Source organism: Parus major, chromosome 19 (genome assembly GCF_001522545.3).
Source record: "Parus major isolate Abel chromosome 19, Parus_major1.1, whole genome shotgun sequence".
Classification (NCBI taxonomy): Eukaryota; Metazoa; Chordata; class Aves; order Passeriformes; family Paridae; genus Parus; species Parus major.
The window spans coordinates 7,926,989-7,939,101 of NC_031787.1; the positions used below are offsets into that span (position 1 = coordinate 7,926,989).

Here is a 12,113-nt window from a genome sequence, read left to right on the forward strand (position 1 = left end):
TTGGGCCATCTGAGGCGCGTTACCATTGTTTAACCCACACTAGGAGCTTGCAGTGTTAGGTGTTACTTTACACAAGATAAGCTCTGCAGAGGGAAGCAGAGGTGACAGCTGTGATTGTAGCTGTGCTGCCTCAGCCTGGTTGCTGTGAGGACTCTGTTAGAAGTGGTTTGGTTGAAGGAGTTGTTGAAAATGCAGCTGATTTCTCAATGCCTGTTCCCAACCACGCTCTCGTTGTGCCTGCTGCCTGCAGTCATGTCACCTGTCCCCACTGTGACAGGCAGCTCCTCTCCTCATCTGCAAAGACTGACACCAAGGAGAAGCCAGCTCATGTCCTCACCTCTCCAGTCAAGGTGCCAAAGGGGGTAGCATGTCCCTGGCTGATCAGAGCCAGGAGAAACAAAGCTTCTCCAGCAAAAGCTTTCACCTGCACCAGCAGCCAGATTAAAGCCATTTAGGAGCTCCAGGGACATGAGCTGGTTGTTAGCACAGGCATAAGCCATATTTGCATGGCCATATCTATGTCCTTGTGAGATTACAGCTTCCACGTGGCATGTGACTGCAGCATGGAATGGCTCTCCTGGCTTATCATGTGTACATTTTGCTTTGCTGAGGATTGAGAGGGCCTTGAGCTCCCCTTGCGAATCCAAGTCTTTGTTCTCCCCTTCAGTGTTGGCTGCACTCAGAGCTCAGCCAAAGCCAGGGATATACAAGTGGGAGGCACAGATGGACTTCTGTGGCCAGCCTTCATTTGAGGATCTTGCTGTATTTAGAAGTTGTCCGTCAACCTGGTTCACTCCTGCGAGATCAGGCATGAGAGAAGCCTGTGGCTGTGTTCTTCCCCCTCCTCTGGGAGACAACACTGCTGTCTCCTTGGAAGCTTCTCCTGCTGGAAAGTGGCATAAAACAGACCATATCTCTGAAAATCTATCAGATTATCCTGCCTACCTACAACAGGAATGCTTTGAAAGGATGCTCTAATTGGATGGGGAAAATAAGAGTACAAACAGATTATGCCTCTCCTGTTTCTCTCCGTGAAGGAAAGGAGCCCAAGTGCCAGTCAAACACATTGTACTGAAACAGTGCACCTTAGGGAAAACTCTTCCTTTTCCCCTGACAGCTCTCCTGTGAATATTAATTTCTCTATTTGAGTGCCTTCATCTTCCAGGAGCTGTGCAAGTGCAAACATCAACCAACTCCTCTGGTGCAGCAGCTCTTGCAGTGCAGAGTAGGCATGGAGCCAGAAAGGAAGCAGTTGTGAAGATGTTCTGTGTCTGCTGCTGGTTGTTCTTTGCTGCTTTGGGCAGATTTAACGTGATTACCACGTGCAATGATGAATCTGGTGTGTATAATATATGCAGGCATCTGATATGCTATTTATGTACTGATAGGTCACAGGAAGGAGAACTGATAAACACAGATAGATGTACAGGTATCCTGCATTGCACTCAAACCAACTGCCTGTACATGTGGTTTAGTTAAACATCAACCCCAAACAATGTTGTCAGATGTATTGCAGTCTAATGCCAAATAGGAATTGTAATGAGGAATGTTTCCAGCAACCTGTTCTTACCAGGAGAGGGGTTGAATGCTCCATTTGATGGAATGATTAATGATACTCAGCAACTGCTCGGACTGTAGGGGTGGAGGCTTTGCTAGTTCCATCTGGAAATTCCTTTCCTGGTGCTTAAGGATCATGAAAATGATCTTCTCCCTGTACATGGGTGCCTACTGGCTCCAGTTAACAAATCTTGTGTCGGGGGAAGGGATCTGAAAGAGAATTTGGGCCAGTTGTTCCTGTGTGGCATCATTAGAGGCATCTGAACTGCCAGAGGAGTTCCTTTCTGGTACCTGTAGGGAGTTACTCATTTAACCACTTGTTTGCAATTAATGTGGTCTAAGCACAAGTGTGATTGGTGACCAGTGGTGTGGGGAAACCATAAACACATCTGCATCTCTTTTATCCACCTCTGGCAAAATCAGGTGTGGTCCAAGTGTTCCCAGACTGGGAGACACAGGCAGCCAAACCTTCCAGAGTGCCCAAAGGTACCAGTGACCAACCTCTAGTGCTGGTGCTTCTTCTCAGTTGTATTTTCAGATGTTCCTGCACTATTTTATGCTTCAACTGTTCTGTAGATGTTTGTCTTCAGCTTCTCAGCCAGCTGTTTGTGAGCTGATTGTTGGTGTTTGCTAATGTCTATGACTTTTATAGCTGCTTGAAGTCCTCAGGAACTGAAAGAGCATTATCAGCTTCCTCTACACTTCTTCAACTTGCAGCCTGTGAGAAACAGAATAGTTAAAGGCTTTACTTTTTATTGTGTTTCATAAGTTTGTAGAGGTTTATGCAAATTAAAATAGGCATTATTAATGATATGTGAGAGCCCATCCCTTAGGTGCTGCTTATAAAATCAAATCTGTAACAAGTTGGATATCTAATTGTATTGAAAATAATTTGAATTCTTTTGTTAATCTTTTGGATGATGAAATATGAACTCTCTAGCTGATACCAGCCTTGGTCACTTCCTCTCCCCTTGAATCAGAGAAGCCTGGAAAATGATGAACCTGGTACACATTTCCAAGTTGGTGCTGCCTGGGGAATGGGGAGGGGGACAGCATCTTCCCTCTCTGAGCCATGGCACCTCCAATTTCACATCCCCCCTTGGTGGAAGAGGCTCTCAGTTCTGTATCTCCTTTCCCTGCTCCTTTAGAAGATTTTTGTGCCTATTCCCAGCGATGTTCTTTGCACAGGAGTGTCCAACTGGCTGCAATTCCAGGGAGCACATGGTGGGATGAGGCTTCTGGGCAGGGCTGTGTCCTGGGGTTCCATGAGGTAGTGAAGTTCAGGCCCATGGCAGCATTCAGGTCTCGTCCCTGTGCTGTCACCGCTGCCCTTTGCGTGCTCATCCTGCCTCTCTCCTCTCATGCCTCCCATCACACTGCCCTGTGCCTGACCCTGTGTGCACTAAGGGTGGCTGCTGCTTGGAGTGCTTCTAAATTCCCACTTAATGCTGACTTCAGCTCATGGATTTTTCTAGAGAAAATCAAGTTTCGTTTTTTGTTGTATTTTGGTTTTATTCAAAGGAAAAAGCAAGGAAGTTCCCTTTCAGCCTGTAGAATCCAGCTGTCAAGAGAAGTGGCTCCATTTCTCTTTTTTAAAGCCTTGAGTAGCCTGTAATTCTTAAAATAAGCCCAAAAAAGGGCAGTCTTTATGTTATGCTTTGGGTCTCTTGTACGGTGGTGCAGGGGAGTAGCTGTAGTGAAACGTAGGCTCTGCTGAGATTGGCAGGAGGAAAAAAAAGCAGAGCATGGATTTCATTTCAGTGATGTTCTGATTCCCTCCTACCAGCCTGGAATTGCTGAATGTGAGCCTTTGTCTGGCATATGGGGATTTGGAGAACTGTTGCTAATTACAGCAGTTGTGCTATCTCACTTAAATGGCTTAAATTATATATTAAGTGCCTTTATGATCTCCCACAACATGCTGGAATGCAAAGTAATGCATTTTCTGCTGTTTATAGTTTATGGCAGGAGTAACTTAGAGAACATTAATCTGCACAAAAAATGGGGTTTGACGATTCATTGCTTGTGTAACTCCCAGTGGGGTGTCTAGATGCTCAGATCCTGTTGTGCAGGGTGTTATCCAGAGGCAGGGCATGAATTTCCATCTTGGAAGGTGAAGTTTTATCAAAAGGAAAGACACTGTGGGTGGCTGTAGGGATGGCAGGAAAGGGTCATGGCACACTGCTGCTCAAGCATTGTGGAGTCTCATGGCAAAGGTAAAAAGTGTGGGACCTGGAGGAAGACCACAGGAAGTCACATTCTAGCTTATTTAAGTATTCCCATTATTTTCATTAAAATTTAATTTGAAATTAGAAACAGGTTACTAAGCATCATATCTAGAAGTGGGAGTGTTCCAGGACCTAGATTAGTGCTTATCCAGAAAAAGAAAGGTATTATGTCTGCTCAGGAATCTCTTTTTTTACCCCTTTTCATGTTTTTATTTAGCAGAAATTCTGTTAGTCATCTGTTTCCACCCAGTCTCCTGTGTCTCTTGCTTCTAAATCTTCAATTTCTATTTCTGCTATTGTACCTAATGTTTAGAGAAAATGTGAGAAGAGCGTGCTGTGAATGTCTTGTTGCTGGATCTGGTGTGAGGAGTAACTGTGGAGCAGCTGAGCAGTGCTAGCCAAGGCTCCAAGAACATGGGAAGGCACACTTTGAGGGGGTACATAAATCACAAAGTGACAACAATGAAAAGACTGGCACATTCTGACCCTTAATCTGGTTTACTTTGGCACAGCTCTCTGTAAAATCACAAGTTCTGTTAGAATATGCTACTAATTAGCAATATTTCACCTATCTGAAATTAACAGGCTCTGCAGAATAGGAAAAAAAGAAGTATTTTTGTCTGGTTTTGCTTGCTAGTAGCTTGAAAATGGGGAGGTGAGAAACTTGTGTCAAATCTTGAAGTATAATTTTGCAATTAAAAGACTGAGGAGAAAGTGTGATCTGAAGACCTTCAGTTTCCTTGCCATGACATAAAATTAACAGCTCTCTTCATTTTCATTCTGGTTTAATATTCCTGCAGAGAAGGAAGCAGAAAGAGCTCCCTGGGCTGGCTTCAGTGGAATGGAGGAGCTGTTACTTAGGCAATAACAGGATTCAGGCTGGGAGGGGTTTGGGCTGGCATTAGCTGGGTAATGTCTGCACAATGCTCTGGATGTTATAATGTGATATATATCTAAAGCTAAAAACAGAGAGATGCTCTCTGGGAGATAGGAAACTGTTTAAAAGCATCTCCTGATTGGCTTCCCAGAAATTTTCAAGGTCATACATGCACCAGCTTGCAGGGATGCACAGCTGGCACCTCAGCACTAAAGGCAGAAGAATCTCAACTCGAAGGCTGTTAGTGAACTGTGTGGGTAAAAATAGAAGGATAAATTGAAACTACCTGAAAGTGGAAGAAACAGCTGGGAAGTGATAAGAGAAAGCAAAATGAGTGAAGAAACTCTTGCCCATCATTGTGGTGTCCAAGTGCTTTATAAGAACTTCAAATTGCTCCTTCCTTGAATGTACCAATTTTCTTTTTCAAACTGTGACAATTTGGCAACCTCCATCTACCCTGAACTTGTCTTCTCTTGCTAAGAATCTGCTCAAGAGTCTACTCCATACTCCAGGCCTAAATTTTATTACAATTGCTGGGTCAAAAGCTCTTCTAGGAGTAGCTGGACTTTTACCCAGAGGCTGAGTGAGTGCCAAAGGCTTTTATGGGTCAATTAACCATAGGTTTTATAAAATAAATATAAAACAAATAAAAATAAAGTAAAATAAATTAAGAATAAAAAAAATAAAATAAACCAAATACTTAATATGGTAGGCAAAATTCTAATTAACCCCTAATGACTTACCTTGCTGCATGGGCACAATCAAGCCACAAAAGTGGCAAGGCAAAATGTTGTCAGAGCTACATGTCCAGCAGCGATCTGTCATGTTTGGGCTTGGGAGTCCTCTGGAACACACTGACAGGCACTGAGTGTTGGGCTGAAATGACAAGAAAACAACCTGGTTGTCAGTGTCCTGCAGTGGCTCACTGCTGGATCCAGGGGGTAGAGTGGCTTGAGCAGATGGCAACTCACCAGACTGTTTTAGTTGCCTTCTTGGCTTGTTCAAACAGTTTTTCATTGACTCTGATTACAGGCATAATGCCATCTTAGATAATGCCTCTTGATAAAAGACTTTAAGATCCTTAATTACTATTATTAGCTATTTGACACCATAAAATAGAGGTCTGCTGTTTTAATGCCTATTTCACCCCTGTCTGTAGGGTGTCTGGAGTGTCCTTAACAAAAACAGGGAGGTGGAACTTTTGGAGCCCAGTCAGAGGTAATGTGTGCATGCAGCATAAAAATGTGTGTGTGCACATTTGGATATGCCATTGTCCACAGCTCTTTCACTCTGTGTTGGGAGAGCACTGAACTGAGACATCAGCCTGTTGGCAGGGGCACGAAGGCTGGCAGGTTTCTCTGTTTGGGGATGTCCTTTGTTCGATGTTTGAATCGTGTGAAACCTTAATTAGCAAATAAGAAGCTTTGGCCTTCCCTTGCAAGTTCTGAAGCAGAATTAAGGGAAGTGCCAGGATGTGCCAAATGACACAACAATCCTGGCTCTGAGGCTTTTGTTTTGCTCTGCTGCCCTGCTGTTTTGAGATGCGCTTCCCACTGTATCAGCTGCTGGCAAAATGTTCCCCAAGTTGGTCCGTGTTTGATGCTTTGGTGTTGCTTTCTCTGTACACAAGAATCAAACTGCTGCAGTGCTGGGGACCCTGTGAGCAGCAGCCTTTGAGCTGAGAAGAAAGCAGCCCTTTCTTTGCAGGGGAGAGGTGCCCCTGTGGCGAGTCCCTGCCCGCTGTGCACCGTGCTCTGGGGGCCACGCAAGCTCTTCTTTCCACAACGCAATCTGGGCCTTCCTGGAGCAGAGTCAACATTAGTCACTTCTTGCAAAGCCACTCCTTTCATTTGATCTTCTGGTATTAATTACTTGCACTTCCTCTTGTCACAACGCTGGGGTTTTTTCACTGCCCTGGATGGAACTGCAGAGAAATCCTTTACCTCCATTCCAATGCCACAGTGGTTTCTGTCTACTAGAGAGCACAGAATTGCTTTTATCAAACATATTTCTTTTCCCATTGTTTCCTGATGACAGATACTACTCTTAATCTACACAGAGACAACACTTTGAAATGGGAGATCTCTATTCCCATCAATTGTTGGTACGTTGATAAATCATAGCATGTCTCATTTTCTGAATGACACATGTCTGGATTGCAGTCTGCCTCTTTTTTGTCACAGTTTTTCAGTGCTAACAACAGCCTTGCCAAAGCTCATCTGTTCCCTTAGTGTGCACTCCAGCAGGCTGATTAATTCTGTCACACTTTCCCTGTATAAGACATAATCAAACAGGTTGATAGAAAATCGGGAAGAACGTGATATTTTTATAAATATCCAAGGCATTCCACTTATTTTGTGACTGCCATTAGTTGTGCCACCTTGTTACTCCTGGGTTGGAGGAGCATCAGCAAAGTCTGCCAGGAAAGAAGAGTTTGTCACTGTTCTTTGTGGGCCTCATGTGTGATTGTGCCACCCTTCCACGCATAGGGAAGCCTTGCTTAGGAGAATATCAAGAGTGGAGGGTGCCTTATGGTGTTTTCTTCTCTGTCTTTCAAAGGCAACTGCAGGAAAAGTGGGGGACCACTTACCCACAACCCTTAAAATAGCAGTGAACGTGTGTGACGTGCCTCACTTTTCTGGGTTGTGCAGATCCCACTATTAATAACAGGAGCTGAAATTATGGATTGAGCAGTAATGTGAGCAGCACTTCTGAGCAGCTCTAAACCTGTCACGGGCTCCCTGAACACAAACATCCAGGGGTAAGTGGCTCAGCAGAAACATTCATTAATTCTCTTATAAAGGGCTGGCAGAATTAAACAGAGGTAGCCCACAGCTCAAATGAGGTCTGAGGGATGCTCCCACTTCCCTCGCTGCCTTTTTTATAGCCTGGGCAGTGCTGTCCAAACCCCGTTCCCGTATCTGCCACAACCTGATGTACAGGTCTGGCGTTTGGCACGTGTGGGTGTGCAGAGTAGGGCTGTCACTCATGCCTGCGCAGCAGTGGCTGTCACCCCCACGCTGTACCGTCACCAGAGCTCAGCCCTCTGGGACAGAGGGACGCGCTGTTCTCTCCCGTGTCCCCGCCCCGCTTGGAACTCACCAGGAAAAAGGAGGGGATGAGGTGTCCGCTGTTGCCGGGAAGCAGCAGGGGATGATGCCAGGGCACGGGCCTGGCTGTTGGGGCAGGGGCAGCTGCTCCAAAAAGTCAAGAGAGTGCCGGGAAGGGCAGGTGTGAAAAGAGAAGTGCTCTCAAACTGGAAATGAGGAAAAAAATCCCGATCATCTCACTCTGAGAGTCCCCTGGCCACACCACACTGCAGCCCTGGTGAGCCCTGCCTTCATTAACATGTCCCTTCAACAAGGGGGATGATTTTAATTTCATTAATTTTATTTTTTTTTAAATGAAATATTTATTCTCCCTACCAGTATTCCACTACCAAGTTCATGCTGGCAATAGAGTGGGAGTACAGCTTACATGACAAGAATAGGAGGGACCTGGTAAAAATCTGCTCCTTTTCTTTCCCCCAGAGTTCATATAAATCTGTCACCGTCTGCTACCACTCTAAGCCACTTATTTTCTAGAAAATGTGGGATGTGATAGAAGTTTCAGTTTGTATATTGTTCTGTTGTTCTTTGAGGAAGCCTTTTGTACTTCTTCTTACTCTCTGATAATATCAGAATCAGACTGGCAGATAATGATTTGGGGTATTTTTCTCATTCACCAGTTCACTGTAATTAGATATGAAACCATTTAGTTCTGACCACTGCAGACCTGATTGAATCCTCTTACTGCATCTGGATCTCTCTCCTGCTTTCTACTCTTCTCAAATATTTGGGATGTGCTCTGTCACACTCCTGTCAGATCTGTCTGAAGCAGGAAGGGGTAAAAGTTGTCCTGTGTTTGCCCAGTGCCAGGAACAGTCCTTAAAAAATTAACAGTATCCAGGATCGGGAGACATGTATTGCAGAAAGGGACACAGATTTAGAGGCCAACAACAAAGTTGCATTTTTGGCTTCTGTTTTAGTGAAGGTGAATCAGGAAATCCTAAGGCCTTACAGTGCTCTTCTCAGAAGGGTTTTTGAATCGCTGCAGCAGCTCCTCTGATGTTTGGCTCATCCCTTTTGAGTTCAGGCCTTTCCACTGCAGCTCCAAACCCCTTCTCCTTGCAGATGCCTGCTGAAGGCTGAGCTGGAGGGTGTGGATTTTCCCCTGTTCCTGTAGCCTTGGACTGCAGCAGCCCTTGCAGAGCCCGAGAGCTGCTGTGCTGCCAGGCTCCCGCAGCTCCTGTGCAGCAGCAAATACCTGCTTTGCCTCAGATCCTTGACAGTGATGCAGAGACACTTAAAGATATTTGCTAAGTGCTTGTGAATTAGTTTTTGATTAGCGAATAATTAAATAAATCCCAGCAATCCAAAGGACACGTGCCCAGTTCGATTTGCATACGTAGCACTTCTCTGTGACAAGAGAGGAGCTCAATTCATCTAATGCAAGTCTAAATTCGCTGTATCTTAATTTGATTTACCTTTGACATAGCATTTAAATAGCAGCAACATCTATAATCTTGTGCTCCCCAATAAGGCTTCAGTAAAAACTTACTGCCAGATCTAATCCAGAGTTAGCACACACAGCCTTATCTCTGGGTTCCTGCTTCAGTGCCTTTGAGAACATGCTTAATTTAATCTGAACAAAGACTCTGCCATCGGGAGCCTTCAGCCTGGCTTTCCAATCCAGAGTATCTTTGTGATTAAATTTGGTGCAGGCCATGGTGTGTACAATGGATCCAGTAAATGATTTTGAAGTGCTTTTCAAACAAAATTCTGCTGGTTCTTGGACACTGTCTGTACCTCTGGGACATGAGGCATGCCACTTCAGTTGAGTTTTTTTGAAGTATTATACATTTTCCTTGGAAAGAGGTATGTGTTTTTGGGTTAATAGGAAATGTTAGCCATCATTATGAACCATCACACCAATCCCATTTCCTTCCCACAGTGGAAGGAACTCCTCACTAGAGGGGTCTGCTTCCTCATTTGCACCGCATATCCAGTCAGCTGTTTGTGACTATAAGCTGGTGGTAGGACCTGACTTGTAATTATAATTTCAGTCATTCATTTTTTTCATGATTTAGTTGTTATTAAACCCCCTATACTGCCTGATATTCTCTATTGCCTGAGAGTGGGGTTTGTGTGAATTACGTATAGAGGTTCTGTCATGACATCACAGATAAGAATAAAATAATTTTTCAAATTTATGTAGTAATTTTTGTGGTGGCCTCAGAGACATCAGGTCAGAGTGTCCTGGCAGGGTCCCTCACTGCTGGGTGTAGACAAAACAGGCCTGGCAGTGTTGTTTCAGGACACTGGTGAGCTTTGCTCTCTAGTAAGAGCCTGAGGATAAATAGTCCTGGAGAAGTTGGCCTGCAAACCAGCAGGAATTGGTGTGGAGCTGCCTTACCCCACACTGAAGCTGCTTCCTGCTCTAATTGCTTTCTCTAACTGCTCTGCCAGTCTGGGGCTGGCTGTGTCCCAGTGCTGCTTGTTCCAGGCAAAATGGGACTCTCATTATCTTTGTAATACAGAGGAGAAACCAAAACATTAAAATATTATTACTGGATGTAAGGTCACACAGGAACATGACAGAGAAGTCAGGAATTAAACCCCATCTCCTCGGCTGAGAGTTAATACTTTAAGAAAGGAGTCCATCACAAACAGAACATGGCTCTAGGAATGCCATGGAATATTTCACTTGATCACAAAATAAAACAGATTTATCCAGCTGTTTCTGGTATTGCCAGTTTAAGCTTTTGATTAACACATTGCCATATTGTTGAATTCATTCTCAAATGTTTTAAAGAGTTTATTTTCTAACTAAACTGAAAGCTGCTTGGTGAGGAACTATGTTGAGAAGAGATGTAAAGGTAGGGTAGGAGTGAGAGGATATACACATCAAGGGAGATTATATCCTCTTATTCCTCTGCTACCTTTATGTTTACTCTTTAAATGATAAATACATAACCAGTGGCTGATGGGTGAAGTATATTTCCACCAATTTAATTTATATTTTTAAAAATCATTTAAGTTCTCTTCCTCATCCTCATAGCCTATATTCCAGAGAGTTAAAAGGTCTCTTTGTGGCAGATTTTATGCTTGAAAATGATATGGTTTTTTTATATGCCACAAATCTAAGATAGAAAAAACAATTCAGAAAAGATACAAGGAGGCTTTATGGAGCTTATTTCATTTCTAGTGTGTTTGCACTTGGGTTACACGAGGAGAAATTTGGCCTTGGAGCCCATGTCTCTGTAAGCAGCATTCCTGGCTTTGCATATCAGATATGAAATTTGTTTGGAATGTTTGCTATAAAAATACCTACGCATGAACTTACATCAGCGAGAAAGCAACTCTGGCTTGACCTTTCTGCAGCTCCGATGTGGCAAGATCATTCCGTGCGGAAACAGTAACTTAAGGAATGACTCGCAACTGGTGTTTTTACAGGCTTTGTTTCAGTGCAGGAACAATCCTTGGAACAAGCTGCCCTTAGAAATCAGTGTTTTCTTTCAAACTCCTTATTTTCTGCTCGGGAGTGACCCAGGGTAGGTTACCAGGCTTAATGTTGTAACAAAGCCATTTGGGAAATCCTCCCATTCTGTGTCAGTCCTGGGCTGAATACTAAAAGCAAACATGCTGGAGAACAGCAAAGGGCAGGGGTGGTTTTGATCCTTTTACAATTCAGCCCGTGTTTCTGTTTCAGACAGTGAAAAGACATTTTAATGGAACAGGAACCTCCTACTGACACCCCATGCCTGCAGCCCTGCGACTTAGAGGACTTTTTGAGGATAACCCCCGTGCCCTGAGAGGTTTGAGAGAGCTGAGGGGCTGATCGTGCAAGGTTTGACAGGCTGATCCCCTATGAGTTTTTTTGGGGTTGAGGAGCTTATTTTCTGTGTGGTTTAAGGGCATTGAGGGGATGATCCCCTGCGAGGTTTGAGGGGGCTGAGGGGCTGTTCCCTGTGCAGTTTGTGGGCATTGAGGGGATGATCCCTGTGAAGTGTGAGGGGGCTGAGGGCTGATCCCCTGTGAGGACTGAGGCTGTTGCCTGTGCACTTTGAGGGTGCTGCGACTCTCACCCTCCCACAGAAGCCTGGGGCTGTTCCGCCGGAGGCCCCATCGCACCGTAGTCCTTCTCCTCTCCTCGGTGCACGCCACGGGAAGCGCTGACAGCTTTCGCAAGCGACACCTTCCGAAAAGCCCGTGCCGGAGCAGAGCCAGGTCCTTCCTCGTCACAGCTCCTTCCTCTGCGGCCGAGGAGCGAGCCCGGAGCCGTGGAGGCACCGGCACGGCCGCAGCGCTGCAGAGCCCGGAACGCTGCGGTTCCCCCTCAGCCACCCCTGAGGGGACGCGCGACGGCGCCTCCGCGCGGGCGGCGGGAGAGGCGGGGGGAGGGACCGGCGC

General features: G+C 45.1%; 1 long non-coding RNA gene across 1 annotated transcript; it reads right to left on the reverse strand.

Moving 5' to 3' along the window:
* Nucleotides 1-908: 908 nt before the first annotated feature.
* On the reverse strand, nucleotides 909-12,049 carry LOC107212914. Its single transcript, XR_001524582.3, has 3 exons — nucleotides 11,047-12,049; nucleotides 5,406-5,538; nucleotides 909-3,789 (listed from the first exon to the last, which is right to left on the reverse strand). It is a non-coding gene; the product is annotated as an uncharacterized LOC107212914 (long non-coding RNA).
* Nucleotides 12,050-12,113: the final 64 nt, after the last annotated feature.